General features: G+C 34.2%; 2 pseudogenes; one reads left to right on the plus strand and one right to left on the minus strand.

Moving 5' to 3' along the window:
• Nucleotides 1–10,665: 10,665 nt before the first annotated feature.
• On the plus strand, nucleotides 10,666–12,571 carry LOC141506311 (signal recognition particle receptor subunit alpha pseudogene; annotated as a pseudogene).
• Nucleotides 12,572–17,878: 5,307 nt separating this feature from the next.
• Nucleotides 17,879–18,727, minus strand: LOC141506317 (lysM and putative peptidoglycan-binding domain-containing protein 4 pseudogene; annotated as a pseudogene).
• Nucleotides 18,728–20,217: the final 1,490 nt, after the last annotated feature.

Genomic DNA, 20,217 nt, shown 5'->3' on the forward strand with positions numbered 1-20,217 from the left:
GTAAACAAAAATCAGGTGTAGTGAATATAATCTCAAATAAAGTAAAAGCTAAAATCAATTGTATTAAAAAGGATAAAGAATGAAACTACATCTTCTTAAAAGGCACTATAGGTAATAAAGTTATATCATTACTAAACAAGTATACACCTAGTGGTATAGTATCCAAATTGCTGGAGGAAAATCTGAGTGAATTACGAGGAGATATAGACAGCAAAACTGTAATAATGGGAGACATCAAACTCCCTCTCCCAGAATGAGATAAATCTAATCACAAAATAAACAATAATGAAGTAAAGAAGGTGAATAAAATCATAGAAAACTTAGATGCACCAGCCCTCAGAAGAAAACATAATAGTGATAGAAAAGAATATACATTTTTCTCAACAGTACGTAGCACTAATATCAAAACTAATTATGTACTATGGCACAAAAACCTTAGAATCAAATGCAGAAAGGCAAAAATAAGAAATACACAATTCTCACACCATGATGCAATAAAAATTACATATAATAAAGGGTCATGGAAAGATAAAGCAAGAACCAATTGAAAATTATCTAACTTTATCCTAAATAATGGGTGGATCAAACAGTAAATAATGGAAATAATAAATACATATGCAAGAAAATGATAATAATGAGACATCATACTAAAATTTATGGGATGCATCAGCCAAGACAGTTTAGAAGGAAACTTTATATGTCTAAATGCCTATATGAATAAAATAAAGAAAGAGGAGAGCAATTACTTGTCCATAAAACTTAAAAAGTTAGAAAAAGAACAAATTAAAGATCCCCAATTAAATATCAAATTAGAAATACTGAAAATCAAAGGAGAGATAAATAAAATAGGAAGCAAGTAAACCATTGATCTAATAATTAAAACTAAGAGTTGCTTTTATGAAAAAGCAATTAAAATTGACAAAACTTTGGTTAATCTGATTTAAAAAAGGAAGAAGATAACCAAACTACCTGTATCAGAAATGAAAAAGTTGAACTAACCACCAATGAGTAGAAACTTAAAGAGATATTTTGGAGCTACTTTAGTGAACTGCATACCAATAAATTGAATAATCTGAGTGAAATGGATCAATATTTACAAAAATACGAACTGCCCAGATTAACAGAAGAGGAAATAAATAACTTAAATAATCACATTTCAGAAAACAAAATTGAAGAAACCATCAATAAACTCTCTAAGCAAAAGTCTCCAGGTTCAGATAAATTTACAAGTGAATTCTGCCAAACATTTAAGGAATTATTGTTTTACATAAACTATTTTTAAAAATAGGAAAAGGAGTTCTGCCAAACATCTTTTATGGCATCAATATGGTGCTGATACCTAACCCAGTAAGAACCAAAACAGACAAAGAAAATCATAGACCAATCTCTCTAATGAATATTGATGCAAAAATCTTAAATTAAATTTTAGCAAAGATCAGGTAAGCTTTATACCAGGTAGACAGAGATTATTCAACATTAGGAAAACACTCAACATAATTAAACATATCAACAGCAAAATCCATAGAAATCAAATGATTATCTTAATAGATACTGGAAAAGCTTTTGAAAAAATACAACATCCTTTCCTATTCAAAACATTAGAAAATTAAGGAATGCATAGAGTATTTCTTAAAATAATAAAGAGTATCTATCTAAAACAATGTCAAATATTATATGTAATGGGAATAAATTCAAAGCATTTTCAATAAAATCAAGTGTGAAACAAGGATGCCCATTTATTACCATTACTGTTCAGTGTAGTTTTTGCAATGCTTGCTGTTGCAATAAGAGAAGAAAAAGAAATTGAAGGGATCAGAATTGGTAATGAGTAACTACAGTGTTCACTGCTTGCAGATGATATGACAGTATAGAGAAACTGAGAAAATAATGTAAAAAACTACTTGAAATAATTAACAAAGTCAGCTAAATAGCAGGACATAAAATATTAAACTTACATAAATAAAACACATTTCTATATGTGAACAACAAAGGACAAGAGCAAGAGACAGAAAGAGAAATTCCATTTAAAATAATTATAGAGGGGCCACATTATAAACTGCAAAATGAATGATTTTGACTATATTAAATTAAAAAATATTTTTCACTATTATAATTAGAAAGAAAGCAAAAATCTGGGAAACAATCTTCACAACTAGGAGTTCTGATAAAGGTTTAATTACTAAAATATATCAAGAATTTCATTAAATTTATAAGGTCACATGTCATCCACCAATTGATAAATGGTCAAAGGATATGAATGGACAGCTCTCAAATGAAGAAATTAAAGTTAAATATAATCATATGATAAAATGCTCTAAATCATTAAAGGATCAGAGAAAAGCAAATTAAAACAAGAATGAGGTATCCCCTCACACTTATCAAATCAGTCAAGATGAGAAAAAGGGAAATTGATCAATGTTGGAGAGGTTGTGGGAGAATTGGGATATTGATGCCTTGTTGATGGAGCTGTGAATGGATCCAATCTTTCTGGAGAGCAATATGAAATTATGTTCAAAAAACAATAAATTTTTCATACCCTTTGATCCAGCAATTCCAATTCTCTATCTAGAAGAAATTATAAAAAGAGAAAAGTCCTACTTAAATCAAAAAGTAAAAGAGAACCTATCATTGAAAATCTTAAATTTTTATAGGGCAATACTACTCAATAGCAGGAATCTAAAGGTATGTTCAGCCAAGGTGATTGTTTCAGCTATGGTCAATATACAATAGAGAGACTAAATAAAAATTTCAAAAAAATTAAAGAGAATTTCCTATCTCATACAATGTGCTAATTGTATCAAAATCTTCTGTGTTATAGCATTTGTTTATTCTCATAGGAAAACAAAACTAAATGAAGGATGTCTATTGTTAAAGTCTTGATATGAAGCTTGATTGACAAGCTAGAGTTGTTACATAAGAGGTTGACTGTGCAAGTGGATAGAGTCCAGAGCATTGAAAGAATAGAGAGGGCTGGATTGTACTTGAGAAATTACACACATTTTTCAATGATTTCAGTTATTCCCTGAAACAAAAGCCTTTTCAATAAACCAATCAATTAGCACTTATTGTCTATTATGTGCCAGATATTGTATTAGGTACAAGGAATCCACACTCAATAGATGAAACAATGCCTACTCACAAGGGCATTGATATCCTAATAGATGTGAAACCAAGGTAGCATCTCAGTATAAACAGAAATTGAATTTGTGATCTGAGTGGCATGAGGACAGTCTAAGTTGACAAAACTCCCACTTATGCAGTTGGGTTTCTTCTTTCTCACTTCAAGTGTTAGAGGATTGCTCAGAGTAAATGGCACAAAATTCAAATAGAAATGGAACTTTGGGAAGGTAACATATTGACTTAGAAAACCAAAAATAAACATTATCAATTTCCAAAAATACATGTTGTTCCGGTTCTAACCTTGCTCAAGAGATTTTGCAGTTTGCTACTAGCAGCCTCTACCCTTGGATTAGAGCGCTAGGAGATTAAACAATTTTTACAGAGTCACATACCAGTATGTCTCAAAGATAAGATCATGATCTCAGATGTCTCTGGCTTTAAAGTCAGTTCTCCATTCAGTAATTTGTATAGATAAATATTTTAGCATAGTTCTTTCATCAGTGTAATATAGCTATGAATCAAGAAATGTCACAAATTGAAGAACTAGAATTGTAGGTCAATTCAAAGATAATGGTTAGATATAACCTAGTAATTCTACTATGCCATTATACCCTCCATGATTTCATTTAAAGACAGTTCCTGAAGCCAAGTTCAGGAGTAACCATCTAATCAAATTGATTAGAAGTCAGAGTATATGAAGGGTAATAAGGTGAAATAAGTCTGAAAAGGTAGATGCAAAATTATGAACGTTTTGAAATGCTGACCATAGTATATCCTAGAAGCAACACAGTGGCACTGTAGCTTTTTCAGCAGGGATGTGACATCTCTATGGATTACAATTTTTTCTTTTTGTTTTCCTTTGAAATATTTTTCCACTGATTCTTTCTAGAAATATTTCATTCATCTTAATAATCTTGAGACTATGAAAACCTTCCTTTAAATCTTTCATTTTTTTCTTCCAAAAGAGGGACCAGTCTGTATTTTGTATTTAAGTAACTTTTATTCATAATGTTACATAGAGATGATATGAGGGTTGTCCAGGCAGACATTAATATCTTTTTTGAAAAGCTAATATTTTTGTGTCTAATTTTCAAATTTGTATTTGAAGTAAAACTTAGTTATTAATTAAGAGTATTTAGTTACGATTTTATTTTCTTTCATTTCTTTAATGTAACAACAATAACAAAAACTACATATTCACTAAATATTCACCTCTAAAACATAATTTCCTTGGGTGTATACATTGATTAAATGTACTGAAAACATCTATTCTGTTACTTGATGTGGTAAAATCCAGAGTCCACTTTCTTCAAGTCCCTGGAAAATCCCTACTGCCATCTATGCTCCTTGGAACATAAAATCTTAATTATGGCTTACTTGTTGCCAGGTATCATTATTTGGATTCCATTTTTAGTCTTGCATTATCATTTAAAGGGTTTTTTTTTTTTTTTTTTTTTTTTTTTTTTTGGTATTTCAGTCCCAGGCCCTGGCCATAGACAATTTGAAATTACCTTCCAGGACTGTCTTATATGACACATTAATACTATAGAATATGGATATCATGGAATCAAGAATAGTCCTTTCTTGCCATTTCTCTTTCATGGGCTTCACTAGCATACATTTAGCCCATACAAACCTTCCTTATTAGAGGGAGGAACCTGATGGAATGTTCATATTAATTTTTACCATATGGAGTATTATATTAAGAACTAGATAGACTTTTCTTTTGAGAAACATTTTGGAATCTTGGGATTTTCTTAAAATATGTGGGAAATGCCAATCAGTAATGATAAAATCTAAACCTCTTTCTCTGCTCATGATTTCCTGGATCCTGACTCAAACATATGAGCAAATTTAATTTGTCAGTACTGTAGTAGAGAAGACACAAGGGAAGGGACTTGACCCATATTTCTGTTTCTAATTTGATATCTTGGTCCTGAGCCTCAGTATGCTGAAGCATAACTAAAAACAATGCATTATAGCAATGGTATGCTAAGCAATTATAGTAATACAGAGCAATATGTTATAGGACAGGTAGTCCTTAGGGTGACAAAGCAGAGTTATACATAACTATCACTATTTTACATTATCATGCTTGCTTACAGATGGACCAATAGGTCTTACCTGAATGCAGAGAATTATTCAAGGTCTTTAAAACCATTGTAATTATTGGCTTTAGATTCACAATATAACACATTTCTGCCCTGAAGGGAACTAATTTTCTACTTTTCTAACTTATAAAAGGCAAAACTTTAAAACCCCAAATTTTACGAGTACAGACTATCCTCATTCTTCTAGTTGGTTATACTGCTGAGTCTATAAATCAAAATGATAACCAAATTTGCCTTTTTCAAAGGAACTTTAGAATCAGTTATCTTTTAAAAAATTCCATCCATCAAAGAAGAGTATGATAGCAAATTTCATAAAAGAAACTAAATATAGCCATATTTATTTATTTTTATTCATATAGATACCACCAGCATCTTGGACAACAGGAATTCCATATTGCAGTTTCTTGACAAATGAAGAAGACAGGAGAATATAACTTCAACCTTACTAGAACATCTCCCAAGGTTTAAGCTCTGAATTTATTTCTCCCCACAGAAATACATTTAAATACTGCTGTTATGTTTTATAATACAAGTAAATTAGTATTATATGATAGTTGATATTAATTGAGCAAAATAAAAACATGTCATGAGCAAAATAGACTTATCTTGCTAGCTTAGGCATCTAACTGCTTTCCTTTTCAGACATTATTTCCTCTCATAATGTGCTTTTTAAATTCATATTATCTTGTAACAAGCAAGTTTTGAGGAAGTAGGGCATTGTCTATGCTTTCTACTGTATTTTATTATTGGAATTATACATTTATCAGATTTGCAAATATATTTGTACATAAATGATGAATTACTTACAATAGGAGTTCTTTTCAGGAGTTCTATTAATTTGCATAGGAAAAATATACTTTTCTTGTTAGGTTCTACATAATATTAGCTTTTCCTTAAATTATTTAAAAACGTTATTTTCAGAAAAGGTCCAGTGACTTCACCAGACTTCTAATGTGATTCAAGAAAGGAAAAAATTAGAGAGATAATGAACTGAAGGGATCTTAGAGGTCATTCATTCATTTTCATAAATAAAATTATGTACCTATTAGATGCAAAATGCTATATTAAACCTTAGAGAAGAGATAAAATTTAAGAAAGACAAACTTCATTGGTTTATGAAGTTTGCATTCTAAGATAGAGTTAAAATGAAATGGAAAACTTAATAGACAATATCATATGGTAGACCCATTAGATATGTGGAAAATGAAATGTTTTGTGGGATTCATGAGGCATCATTAATAAATGAGGAAATTGGGGAAGGTTTCATTGAGGAACTACTATCTGATTTGGGATTTAAAGTATGAATAAATATTTAATAAGTAAAGAATCAGTGGATGAATACCCCAAAGATGGGGAATGACATTTGTGAAAACACAAAAGTAAGTAGAGTTCTGGATTATTTAGGGACAAAGGTAATCTGATTTGATTCAAGCAGAGAGTCCATAGATAATTGACAAATCTGAAAGAAGACTGGAAAGATAAACTGGAACCATATTGTAGGGTTTATTTCCAAGCTGAGACTGCAATCTTTTCTCAGATGTTTTTTTAGGTATGAGTTGGGCTGTATGACCCAGAAATTTAAATTTTAAATATAATTAATTATAATAATAAGTTATTATTATATTTGAAGTTTATAATTGTATATATTGAAATAATAAATTAAATTATATCATTCTGTATTTGCTAAACTAGAGGAATTTTAGAATCTCAGTATGCCTTTTCAAAGAAATGATTTGCTATTTAACCATCATGTTCCTGTGAAGTTGATTTTATTTTTGTAAACAAATTTGCAAGATTTTGCCTCTATTTAAATTTTATCTTATGTTCTAGACTATTTACATTTTGTAACAAATCTCTTTCATTTAGTATATTAGCTATTCTTCTCAAATTTTTATTTTCAACTTTAATCTGTTGATACTTAAACTGATTTTAAGTACCATTTTAAAAATATATTCTGAAATTGTATGGAAAAATAAGCTCATTCTCAGTCATATTTGTTAGTAACTCATAATTTTCTTCATGTTGGCCATTATACCTATATTCAAGCAAATTACTAAATGCCTCCTAGGCATCAAACACTGAGATAAGCCCTGGGAATTCAAAAAAATGTCAGAAGAAAGTCTCTTCCCTCAAAGAACATATAATCTAGTGAGGGAAACACTATGAAACCTAATATATACAAACTAAATACAAAATGAATAAGAAATCAGTAGCAAGGAAAAGAACTAGAATTAAGACAGCTGAGAGAGGCTTCTTCTACAACATGGGATTTTACTTGGGAATTATAGAAAGCCAGGAAAGCCAAAAAGAAGAGTTTAGTGTAGAAGTGACTTCTGGTTATGCATTACTTTTTCAGTTCCAACTACATGAAATGATTGCACCACAGGCTAGTTTCAGCCCCAAAGAGGAAGAATCATATAATTTTTTTTTGTCCATAAAACATAATGTAATGGGGCTGCTAGGTGGTGCAGTGGATAGAGCACCAGCTCTGGAGTCAGGAATGCCTGAGTTCAAATCCGGCCTGACACTTAATAATTACTTAGCTATGTGACCTTGGCAAGCCACTTAATCCCATTGCCTTGCAAAAACCTAAAAAATTCATTTTGGGGGGCTAGGTGGCGCAGTGACTAGAGCACTGGGCTTGGAGTCAGGAGTACCGGAGTTCAAATCTGACCTCAGACATTTAATAATTACCTAGCCATGTGGCCTTGGGCAAGGCACTTAACCCCATTGCCTTGAAAAAAAAAAACCCAAAAAAACCCATAATGTAACTAATTAAGGAAGCAGTAGAAAGAAGAACCTCTGGACTTGGAATCAGAAGATTTTATGTTAAACTCAGCACTTCCACTTACAGCTGTGGGATGTTGGGGATGTCACTTTGCTTCTTTGAAACTAATTTTACCATATCAAAATGAGGTAGGTACAGTACCAATACAATAGAAGGTCTTTTCTAGTTCTTACATGTGATATAGTATAGATATTTTATGATTCTTTTTTATTTGTTTTTTGTTTATTAGCATGAAGTTATTTGTATTAATTATTATTTTAAGTCCTCATTTGAAGTTCTATCACACACACCACTTCATACCTCATAATACGCAGGCACTATTTACACATCAGATGTATGTTTATATTGTCTTAATTTTATAAAACTAATCATCAATTATAATTAAGTTCTTTATGATACCAAAATAGGTAAGATTTTCCTCTACCTTCAAGCTGACTAGGTCATAGCCCTTATAATGAGAGAGAGAGAGAGAGAGAGAGAGAGAGAGAGAGAGAGAGAGACAGAGACAGAGACAGAGACAGAGACAGAGACAGATAGACAGACAGACTGGCAAATATGTAGTAAAGACAGATACAGTGGTGGTGACTCATTATTGAACCATAAGTAATAAGTAGTGCTAGTGTATTTTCTTCCAGTCACTGGAAACCACTAAAATTATGGGTCTTCTACATAGTTTCTTTTTTTGTTTTATTTTTAAGCATCAATTTTTTGTGTCTGAATTGTTTTGGCCTGGGGATCGCTCTTGTTCAATTTCATAGTACCATTTAAAACTTGGAACTTATTAGTAATGGCATTTCTAGAACAATTAGAATATGGAATCAATGTTAGTTTCCTCCATATGCGTCTGAGCATTTTTGTCTTGAGGAAGAGTTTGATGCATAACACATGGTACCTAAGATGTTGCTGAAGCCACAGTGTGAGGTCATAGCATTATCTTAAATTCTGAAGCAAAAACAACACATTTTGAAAAATGACATGAAAATGACACTTCATTTAAGTGGATAACTGGGCAGATTTTCAGAAATAAAAATTTATCCCAGAAAATCAGGAGCAAGTAGTACATCATGTGCACAGCTAAACTAGGAGTAAGCACAATGTAACACGTTTACTGTACATGCCTGAACCTCTCTTGGATCAAAGAATAGGTACATTAAAATAAAATGGATGGGAACTGAATGTAAGAAAGCTAGAAGGGAAGGAAATAAGTTATCTTTTAAAACTATTACTGGATTAAACGTGTTGCAAGGGTGGGAGAGAATGGCAACAAATTTAAACAGGGATATAGTAAATGATGGAAAACAAAATAGACATTGAAATAGATGATGAAAATGAAAAGTTATTTCATGAAGAGAAACTGCAAAGAGGATGAGAAAGGAAAGTCCAAATGAAAGAGAATATTACAATTCAATGATTCTGATAAGGATCCTATACATAAGATGTATGTAAGAGCTAATACAAATACATGATTGAGCCATTGCATAATTCATAAGAAGAAAAAAGAATATAAGCATATTTTTAAAAAGACTTTATTTATTTTGAGTTTTACAATTTTTTCCCCTCTTCTTGCTTCCCTCCCCACCAACAGAAGGCAATCTGTTAGTCTTTATATTGTTTCCACTAAGTTGAATATGATGTGAGAGAAATCATATCCTTAAGAAAAATAAAGTATAAGAGACAGCAAAATTACATAAGATAACCTTTTTTCCCCTAAATTGAAGGTAATAGTCTTTGGTCTTTGTTCAAATTCCACAATTCTTTCTCTGGATACAGATGGTGTTCTCCATCACAGATAGCCCCAAATTGTCCCTGATTGTTGTACTGATGGAATATGCAAGTCCATCAAGGTTGATAATCACCCCCATGTTGCTGTTAGGGTGTACAGTGTTTTTCTGGTTCTGCTCATCTCACTCAGCATCAGTTCATGTAAATCCTTCCATGCTTCCCTGAATTCCCATCTCTACTGTTTTCTAATAGAACAATAGCGTTCTATGGCATACATATACCACAGTTTGTTAAGCCATTCACTTAATTTCCAATTCTTTGCTACTACAAATAGGGCTACTATGAATATTTTTGTACAAGTGATGTTTTTACCCTTTTACATAATCTTTTCATGTAAACATAATTTTGAAAAAGACATTGTAGACCTCTAAGAACCATAAGGAATAATGTTTCAAATAAGAAATAATAAGAGAAATGGAAATTAAAATAATTCTAAAGTTTTACCTCATACCAAGAAATGTGTAAGAATATAAAGAACAGAAGTGGTCAATCTTGGAGTTACTATGGGAAGATAGGTGTACTGATTCATTATTGAAACTATGAAGTGGATCAAATATTATAGAAAACAATTTCCAGACTGTCATGAAATTTGAAGATTCTGACAATGTCAAAATAATTGTGAGATTCATGATTATGATACACAAGGAAAAAGCCAAGGAGCAGGCTAAGAGCAACATGAAAAAAGAGGGTCTTGAAGGCTTCTCAGTTGCCAGCAAATGGGCCCCTACAGGAAAACCTGATCTCCCAATTAACCAAAAAAAAAAAAAATGAGCTGATGTGCAAGAACTATGAGAAAATCAAACTTATATGTCCTTTGAATCAGCTCCTTTTTCTCCTTGTCCCACCCTATCTGCTGCCCCTGCCATGACTGACTTCTTCACATCTTTTCCAAAATCAAACTTCTTCTCTGGAATCTCCATCAAATGAGCAATTCTTGCCTTCCCCTCCTGCATCAATCAGCTCATGCACTGATCCATGTTGGAGCCCGGAGGCAGTTGATTCATGAATATCATGAGGCATTCACACTGAAATACAAGCTGGACAACATGTGTGAACTCATGTTTGTGGTTACTTTTTCAGAAGAATTTAATGCTAATGTATGGTAGGTAAATGAACTGATAGATGACTTGCACAGATTGTCCTGTCCCTAGACAAATATGGCACAGAAATTCAATACAGCTCCCTTTATCTCTTAAATGGCACCTTTGTCTTCCATAATGACATCATGTGTCACCTTGGAGTACAAAGAAGAGCAATAAGATCTATGATTCCACAGCCATGAAGAAGTTTGGAGATTTTTAAATGGTCAAGAAAGCTGTGAAGTCCGTGATTGAGATACTCAGGGAGAAACCTAAGGAAAAATTTAAGAACAACAAATAAAAGTGTGGGGCTAAGTAAGAGAGCTGAAGTCTCCTTACTTGCTAACAAAGGGAAACATGATCTCCCAATTGGGTAGAACTGTGCAAAGATCAGTTGATGCACAAGAATCACGAAGAACTCCTGCAGAATCATGGAAGAGGTGCTGAGGAGTCCGAGAAGTCCTAAGTCAGGTGCACCAAAGGAGAAAGGCAAAAAGGCTCCTTGGGTATAGGCACTTAGTGACTGGACCAACAAAGGGACAATTAAATTCCTGAGACTTCTTTGCAAAAGAAAATCAACCTGATTTGAGGAACTCAGGTGGGGGGAGGGGCGAGCTTTAAGACCTAGACTACAGCAGCTTAGATGATGGAGGAATCACTCAGAACTCAGTCAAACCCAAAGGAAGTCTAGGGGTGGGGAGGACTGTTTGGGATGCTGAAAGACTTGGTTGACTCTATGAGTTCAAGTCAAAAGACATGGAATCTGTGCTGGACAATTGCTAAGAATGTAGTTGCCAACATCACTCTCTGGCTCTGTGAGTCTGTCATCAGCAAGCTGGAGGGAAAGGTAATGAACACATTTAGCACTGTAAATTTGACAACAAAGTAGGCACTACAAGAGACTCAGTTGGATTTGGGCATACTCTACAATATCACAGATGCTCATCACTGTGGCCTTATGTTATTATTTTCTGTGGAGACAATGGAGTAAGTCCACAAATCTTTCCAAGATCTCCTTTTGGCTGTTGAAGAATAACTTCAACTCTGGATGGGGGTAGCATCATCCATAGCCAGTCTAATATGGTTGTCCTAGTTCTCTGAACTGCTGAGAGGAGCTGCTTCCATAAAGGTTGGTCATATCACAATGTTGTTGTTAATGTGTACATTGTTCTCTTGGTTCCTCTTTTCTGCCTGTGACACATTTAGGGCAGGGATGGTGGAGTAGTTGTTCACCATATATAGTAACAGGTGTGTCTGTTTGAGAAGGACTATGACAAGGATGCTGCTGCTGCTATTGCCAAGGAGGCCATTACCTTTGCTTTCACATGGTCTTGGTAGATACAACTGATCAAATGCAGGTCATTTCAGCCTGGATGACTTCCATGGCCAAATTCATTACTGTAGGCACAACCTACCTGTTGTTACTGTTGGAGAGAAATTGGTGGGAAATGAAATTGTAGATCAGTTGGTAAAATTCAACAAAGTTCTCTCTGACTGATGATTTTGTAGCTCAAACATGTTGTCTCGTTGATTGCATTGTTCTCACCAAATTTGATATAATTTATAAAAAGCTGGGTGTTGCTATTTCTATAACATATATCACAAAAAAACTCATTGTTTTTGTTGGAACTGAGCAGAACTGCAGTGGCCTGAATGGCCTCAATGCCAAAGCTGCCTTCATGAGGAGCTAACTTGGTGCAGCATCCCATATCAAATTACTTTTTTTTTCTTTTTCTCTTACTACATCTTTGACAAGAATGTTCTTTGGAGTAAGAGATCAACTTGTTATGAACAAATTGCTAGGATAGAATAACGGGCATTCCAGAGGTTTGCAATATTCCTAAAACCTTGCCCACAGTACCCATCCAGTCTAGAATTTTCATCTGCAAGGAAGACCCAGTCGTATTTCAATCCCTGCCTGTTGGCCCTCGGTCAAGCAACCTTGTAGTCCTCCCCAAATAAAGTCAAGGGTCCTTTTTACTTTGTCTATAATTTTGACCAAAGTTTGAAACACCTTGACACCAGAGCTTTCTATTTATCTGTACAGTTGGTCCAAGAGACCTCTGTGCTTCAGATTCAAGTGGGATCTGGGACTTCTCCAAAAGCAGTTCACTGAGGGTTTCATTCCCTATGCTGTGGCATAGGAGAGAATTCACCTCAATCAGTCTATGATATTTTTCTTAATTGCTGCTAATTCAGACAACTGTACTTCATGCAAAATTATAAAACCTACAACTAAGACAGGAAGCAGAAGCAAGAGAACAATGTACATATTAGCAATAACATCGTGAGATGATCAACCTTGCTGAAAGTAGTTCTTCTCAGCAGTTCAGAAAGCTAGGACAACCATATTAGACTGAATACTGACAATGGTATCTCCATTCAGACGCAGATAAACAAAAGAAAGCTAGCAAAAAAGCAAAAAAAATAAAACAAACTCAAAAATCCTTCAGAATTTGATGAACACTTCATAAAAATTATCTCTTATGCAACTCTTTGTCCTTAATCTGTAAACATGTTTATCAAAAATATTTATGTATAATGTTAAACTGACTGTTTGCTGCTGAGAAGAAGAGGAGTGGGAAGGGCAGGGTGGAAGGAAATTTTGTAGCAAAAATATACATATGCATATGGATGAGTGTTGACAAAACCTTCAAAACATGTACTTGGAAAAATAAAATATCAAATAAGAAAAGCCATACATGGGCCAGAGTGACCTGTTACATGTGAAGAGCCTAAGATAAGTCCCTATTCCTTTAGATTTGAATGTCCCAAACAAGAGAAGTGAAGCCTCATTGTGCATTATTAGGAGTATTGGATTTTTAACATACCCTACCTGCCCTTCCTTAGAGTTCATTTGTAAGCTTTGCAGGTTGTCCTTCCTGGGAGTCTTGTTTAAAGGCATTCCTTCCTCATTTCTGAATCTACCATTCTCAGCAGATACTGTTAAGGGAGGATAGCATTTTCTTTATCACCATCCTCTCCAGAGTACTATTAAGAGTAGTCTGGTAACATGGTATTGCAAATATGCTGCTAATGTAATAAGGTAAAGACTATTTTCCCAGTGAAATATATAATTTATATAAAGAAAATAATTTTCATAAAATGAAAAAAGTGTATACATTAAATAGAAAATGTATGAACAAATTATAGTATAGCAAACATAATGGAACATTATTGTACTATGTTAAGTGTTATATAAAAAATGAGAGAAACACAGAGAGACTGGAGCAAAATAATATAGAAGGAAATTAGCAGAACATAAAAATAATATATATATATAACAAAAATAAAGTAGAAAGGAAAAAAGAGACTAAAAAGAGATAGACTGAAATTTGTTATCAAGCATGGTAAAGGAGTTGATTCATTTTCCCTAACTTTTGGGGTAAATTCACTACCAATTAAAAGGAAAATAAAAAAAATAATTAGGGGGTATTTTGCTCAAATTTATGCCAATAAATCTGACAGCCTGGGCAAAAAAGATGTACATTTACAAAAATATAAAATCCCAGATTAGCAGAAGATAAAAATAAAGTACTTTTAAAAACCCCTTTTATAAAAGATTTTGAACAAGTCAGTAATGAATTGCCTAAGAAAATATCTCTAGGGCTATGTGGATTTACAAGTGAATTTTACTAAACATTTAAAGAGTAATTAATTGCAATACCATAGAAATTATTTTAAAAAATAAGTGAAGAAGGAGCCCTGTAAAATTCATTTTAAGATTCAAATATGATGCTGATAGTTTTGGCAGGAAGAACCAAAACAGAGAAAGGAAATTATTGACTAATTTATCTAATGTGTGTTGATGTAAAATTTTAAAATTAAATATTAGTAAAGACATTACAGAAATTTATCACCATGTGAAGACACTATGACCAGGTGATTTTATAGTGGGAATGCAGGGCTGTTTTAAAATAAAAAGAAAACTATTAGCACAATTGACCATAACAATAGCAAAACCAAACAGAAATCATGCTTATCACAAGAGAAACAGAAAATATTGTTGTCAAAATACAACAGCTAGTCATCTTAAAAATATTAGAAAACTAGGGAAAATGGATCTTTCCTTAAATCATTAGCAACATAAAAGAGTTAAGCTAGAAGTCTTTACATTAAGATCAGGGATGAAGCAAAGGTGTTCATTATCCCCATTATTATTCAATATTATACAATAAATATTAGCAATAACAAAAAAGAAGAAGAAGAAAGGTTAGGAATTAGAATAGACAATAAGGAAAACTATCACTCTTTGAAGATGATATAATTTTATTCTTAAAGACTTCTAGAGAAACAACTAAAAAGTCACTTGAAATAGTTAACAGCTTTAACAAAGTCACAGGACATAAAATGAACCCACATAATTCATCAGCAGTTCTATATATTACCAATAAGAGCCAGCATGAAAAAGTAGAAAATGAAATTCCATTCAAAATAACTATATACAAATATTTGGTAATATTTATAATTTTATAATTGTGACACAATTATATAGCGTATTTGAGAGTCTACTTATGAGTAAGGGACTTTTGTGTGTGGGATTACCATAAATTATCATCACCTGGTATGTTTGAGCATCAGAACCTTGTTTTGCTACCTGAGTGGGAGTGAACCAAGGGTCTGGGAAGGACATTTAAGCACTTGTATACTAGTGAATAAACGGAGCACTTGGAGATCTTAGTGGAGTACTTGTTTCCCTTGTCTTCCTTGTCTCCTGCCCCTCCAAAACTCACCTGGGGAAGATTGAAGGAGACCAGAAGTGGGACTCAACATAACAGTCTGGAAAAGGGACTCAACACATGGTGTCCAACAGGGACTAAACATATGGTGCCCATAAAGGGACATAAAGGTGGTGTTATCTGATTAAATTCTGGAAGAAGGCCATAGCAGATACAAGACAGAGAACCAGGCAACATCCAAGAGTAGAGGACTCTGGAGAAAATAACAGGTTGATTTTTACTTAAGGGAGTGATTTTAAACAAAGAGGAACCATTGTAAGTGAGAAGACAAATAGTATTTAGCATTGAGGAGCCATCTTGAAGTAAAGCCTCCAGGCAGTGCCACAGAGGATGAAGTTTGTTACTCAGCAGAAGTCTGTACCTGCACCATGAATGAGATGCAAAGAACCTGCTTGCTGTTCTTTTTGACCAAGACTGACTGCCTGACCATGCTGTGTGCTCTGTGATCACCTGGACCTGCAACAGGTTGCATAGACCTTTAGTGGTTGATGTGGACTCTGACCTGAAACTTGACACCAAGGATGAATTTCACTCTCCATAATGGTACTGACTACTGTTTACAAAATGCAACAACTCCAAATTGTACTGTCAACATCTCAAGTAATTTCAAAGGCTTTTTCTCATTCTCTGCTTTTCCCACCCTCTGCAGAGGTGGGGGTAGGGAGAAGGGAAATCTTTTTTTCCTGGAACATCGAAACTCAACCCAAGTCTCAAAAAACATTTTAGAAATCAAGGGTCCTACATGCCTTCTTCCTGGTTTGGTAGGGGGTGGTTGGGTAATAACTATGTTTTTTTTTTAACCAAAAGAATGAAAACATGTGTAATTAGAATCTACTTCAAAATCTAAAGGCAAATCTCAGATGAAATTAAACAGTAGATAACACAGAGGTGTAATCCAGTACTGCATAACACTAATCATAAGAGAATTTAAGATTTCTAAAATTGTGATGGAGTAGGAAAATGCTATTTTAAATATATTTGAACATGCAAGAAGGAAAAAAGTCTTCAAATATGAAAAATAGGTATAAAGCAATTTAGATTTATAATTTTAAAATACATAAATAAATAAGAACTGCCAGGACATGTATCAAAAAGAAATTAGCCAAGTGTCAAATGAATGCCACAATTTTGTTGGACTTTTTTCTATCTTTAAAATGGAACAAATATTGGGGCTACTCTATGGTAGCCTCTTTGCCATAGTATTAATATTAATTACAGATTTCCCCAAATGCTCAACTCCTTTCATGCTAAGTCTATCATTATAAGTCACTGGATACCATAGACACAAATAACCAATCCTAAAAATTTTAGATACAATAGGGACCCTACTACCCTCAGACTCTCCAGAAACAAACAGCAATCATTCTCAAGACACTGACCAACTAGATAGAATTGGTACAATAAGGAATTCAATCATGGTTCTCAAAAGAAAAGCTATTAAATTTATGAGAAGCCTCATAACTTAAAAGGATTAATTACTAGCATAAACACTTCCTTAAAATTTATACCCACAGATGACACAAGCAGCTTTTTGCTCTAGTAACCTGTTATTAAGTCACATATTTCATTATCAAGGATGACCAACACAAAAGGAATTTCTTAATATTATCCAAGATTAATCCTTTCTAGCAATTAAAAATACCCATTTTGAATACAGGTAGAACTTGCAGTTAGTCCTACTTCACTATAAAATCCCCTTTAGTATTTGCCAAGTTTTTTTGCAGTTAAGAGAGAAAACTTTCAGAAGGAGAGGACACATTCAGAAAGTATATACTAAATACTAAAATGATACTCCATGTAGGTAACTTGGTTTTGACCACATTTATAAAAAAATTGATTAAACTTAGTTTTTTTCTGAGGCGGCTAGGTGGTGCAGTGGATAAAGAACTGGCCCTGGAGTCAGGAGTACCTGGGTTCAAATCTGGTCTCAGACACTTAATAATTACCTAGCTGTGTGGTCTTGGGCAAGCCACTTAACCCCGTTTGCCTTGCAAAAACCTAAAAAAAAAAAACAACTTAGTTTTTCCTAATGAATAAGGTGCCTGAAAAAGGTGGCTTTTAGGACTGTCCCTGAGACAAAGATAAAAGTGGCTAGATAATTTGTTCTGGAATTTTATAAACCCAAGTAAATATTGTAGTTCTTCATTATGAATCTGAAAGCGTATTTTGTTTACCTATAGGAAATTATCAACACATGCCCACTGAGAACCCAGTTACTAGAGTTGAGATCCTGATTTCTAAAGATATATGATTAGCTTCCTATTTGTCCAAAATGGTTGTGATCCTCAATGGAATCTCTAGTTCTAGGACTTCACTTGCAATTGAATTGGTTGATACTGAACCATTGAGACCCATAGTTGTACTCAAGCAATCAGTAGTTTCTCTAGTGCCTTGTATTTTAAAATAGACCACATAAAACACTAGTAAAAAAAATTCCAATTAGAAGCATGATAAAAACAGCATTCCACCATTGAATTCCACATTCTTCACCATTCATTAGAGTCTTCTGACTAATTGGAAGTAAAGGTTGATTTGGAGTTTCTATGCAATAATCTTGATTTAAATAGATTTCTGATTGTACAGCACACTCAATATCTTGATCAATCCCCTTAAAAAATCTGTCAGTTGGTTGGATTTTGCATGATTACTCTCTGCAGCTGCATTATCCAAGTCAGGAAACTCAATGAACGTCAATCTAGACTCAGTTGTAGTTTGGAGGGGTTTTAATTCCTTGCTTGTCTCTGTTAAGATGCCATGATTCTTCACCGGAATCTTTATAGATTTTAAGGCATAGAAATCTTGTTCTCTAATAAAGTTGTTTACTTTCTTGATGTCTGCAACTTTACAACCATATTGAAGAGCAAGTTTACTAAGATTATCATCTTCTATGAGTTCTCCTTCTAGCAATACCACATCCCCTACTCTTTCTCTTCCTGTATTCTTTTGTCCTTCCTTTCCTCTTGGTCTCAATTCCACATTGAGTTCTTCTTCAGATAGTTCATCTGAGTCTGAATTGTCATTTTTAAACACGTAAATATGACTATTTTGAGAACTGCAAACAACAGCAGGTGCTTGGAAGGTTTTGGTTAATACTTCTTTCTGTCTCATGTTCAGCACTAGCTCTGTGACTCGTGTCACCACTGATCTGCTCTGGCCTCTTGCGGTCCAATTACCTGGGAGAGGCAAAAGGGCAGGGCGCCTTTATGGCCTGCCCTCCTGGCCTGGCAGCCCCAGCTGCTCATCCCAGGGGGGTACCGAGGTCGGCGGGAGGGGAAGGACAACTCCACCAGCTTTTCCCCATTTTTCCCCCGCCCCCAAACCTCAATCCAGCTGGATAGCCCTGTGGGCAGGCGGGCTCGGGTCCCCAGGGGCTCAGCCTCTCAGGCTCCCTTCAGGCCGCACACCAGCGTCTCCTAGGAGACCCAGTGGGGCAGCCCTAGATGCCAGCCAAGTCTGCCGCCTCCCCCCAGACCAAGTCCCAGGCCGAGAGGCCCTGGGGGCCGCTGCCCCTCAGGGCCCAGCCCAGGGAGCCGCCCCAGAGGGCGGTCAGGGGGTGCCATGCTGCGGAACTCACCCTTCCCATGACTATGTTTTTTAATAGGTTGTTAATTGAGAACTTTCATGGTTCAATTAGTTAAGAAAAAAAGGGGAAGAATATATTTTTTTTGTGAGATTGGGAAATTTGGATTTTATCTTATGAAGTCTGTCTATGGCTTATATTTCTGTTTATTGTTCTTGGTTATATGTGTAAATCTATATTTAATCATCAATAGGATGTTTTTACATCTCTCTACTGGCCTGGAGAGGTGGGAAAATGTGTTTCCATTTTGAGATTTTGGTGCAGACCAGGGTATCCAACAATCTAATTTTCATAAGTTTGAAATACAGAAGACTTATTTTCTGTGTTGAGAGTGTGTTAAACTCTGAAATAGGTAAAGTTAAATGTTATTACTTTTAGTTTGGATTTTGCTTTGAAAGATTTTTTGTTGGTCAAAGAAAAATAACTTTGTAATCTTTGTAATTTGGGGATAAAATACATTTCAAGATATTTGGGAAAATTTGTTTTCCTATTGTTCAATCGACATTTGTTCATGCTATTTTTGAACTTTTGTTTACAACTTAAGGTGCATTCATTATGTAATAATTTTGTTTCAAAAACAAGAAGGGGTATATATTAGGGACTGTTGTGTGTAAGATTACTGTAAATTATCATCATCTGGTATCTATGAACATCAGAACCTTGCTTTGCTAAGTGCCATAGGAGTGGGAGTGGACCAAGGGTCTGGGAGGTATATTTAAGTGTTTGTATTCTGTTGAATAAATTTAGCACTTGAGATCTTGATGGAGCACTTGTCTCCCTTGTCTTCCTTGTCTCCCACCCCTGCAACACTCACCTGAGGAAGACTGAAGGAGTCTAGAAGTGGGACTCAGCGTAAGAGTCCAGGAAAGGGCTTCTACACTTACCAAGACAAATTCAGGAACCATGTGGACACATTTATAAAAGTCTTTTTCATTCAAATAAAGTCAAATCTAAACAATTAGAAAATATCAATTACTCATGGATAGACTGACAGAAAATGACAATTCTGTCTGTTAAT

The sequence above is a fragment of the Macrotis lagotis genome, chromosome 1 (assembly GCF_037893015.1).
Source record: "Macrotis lagotis isolate mMagLag1 chromosome 1, bilby.v1.9.chrom.fasta, whole genome shotgun sequence".
Lineage (NCBI taxonomy): Eukaryota > Metazoa > Chordata > Mammalia > Peramelemorphia > Peramelidae > Macrotis > Macrotis lagotis.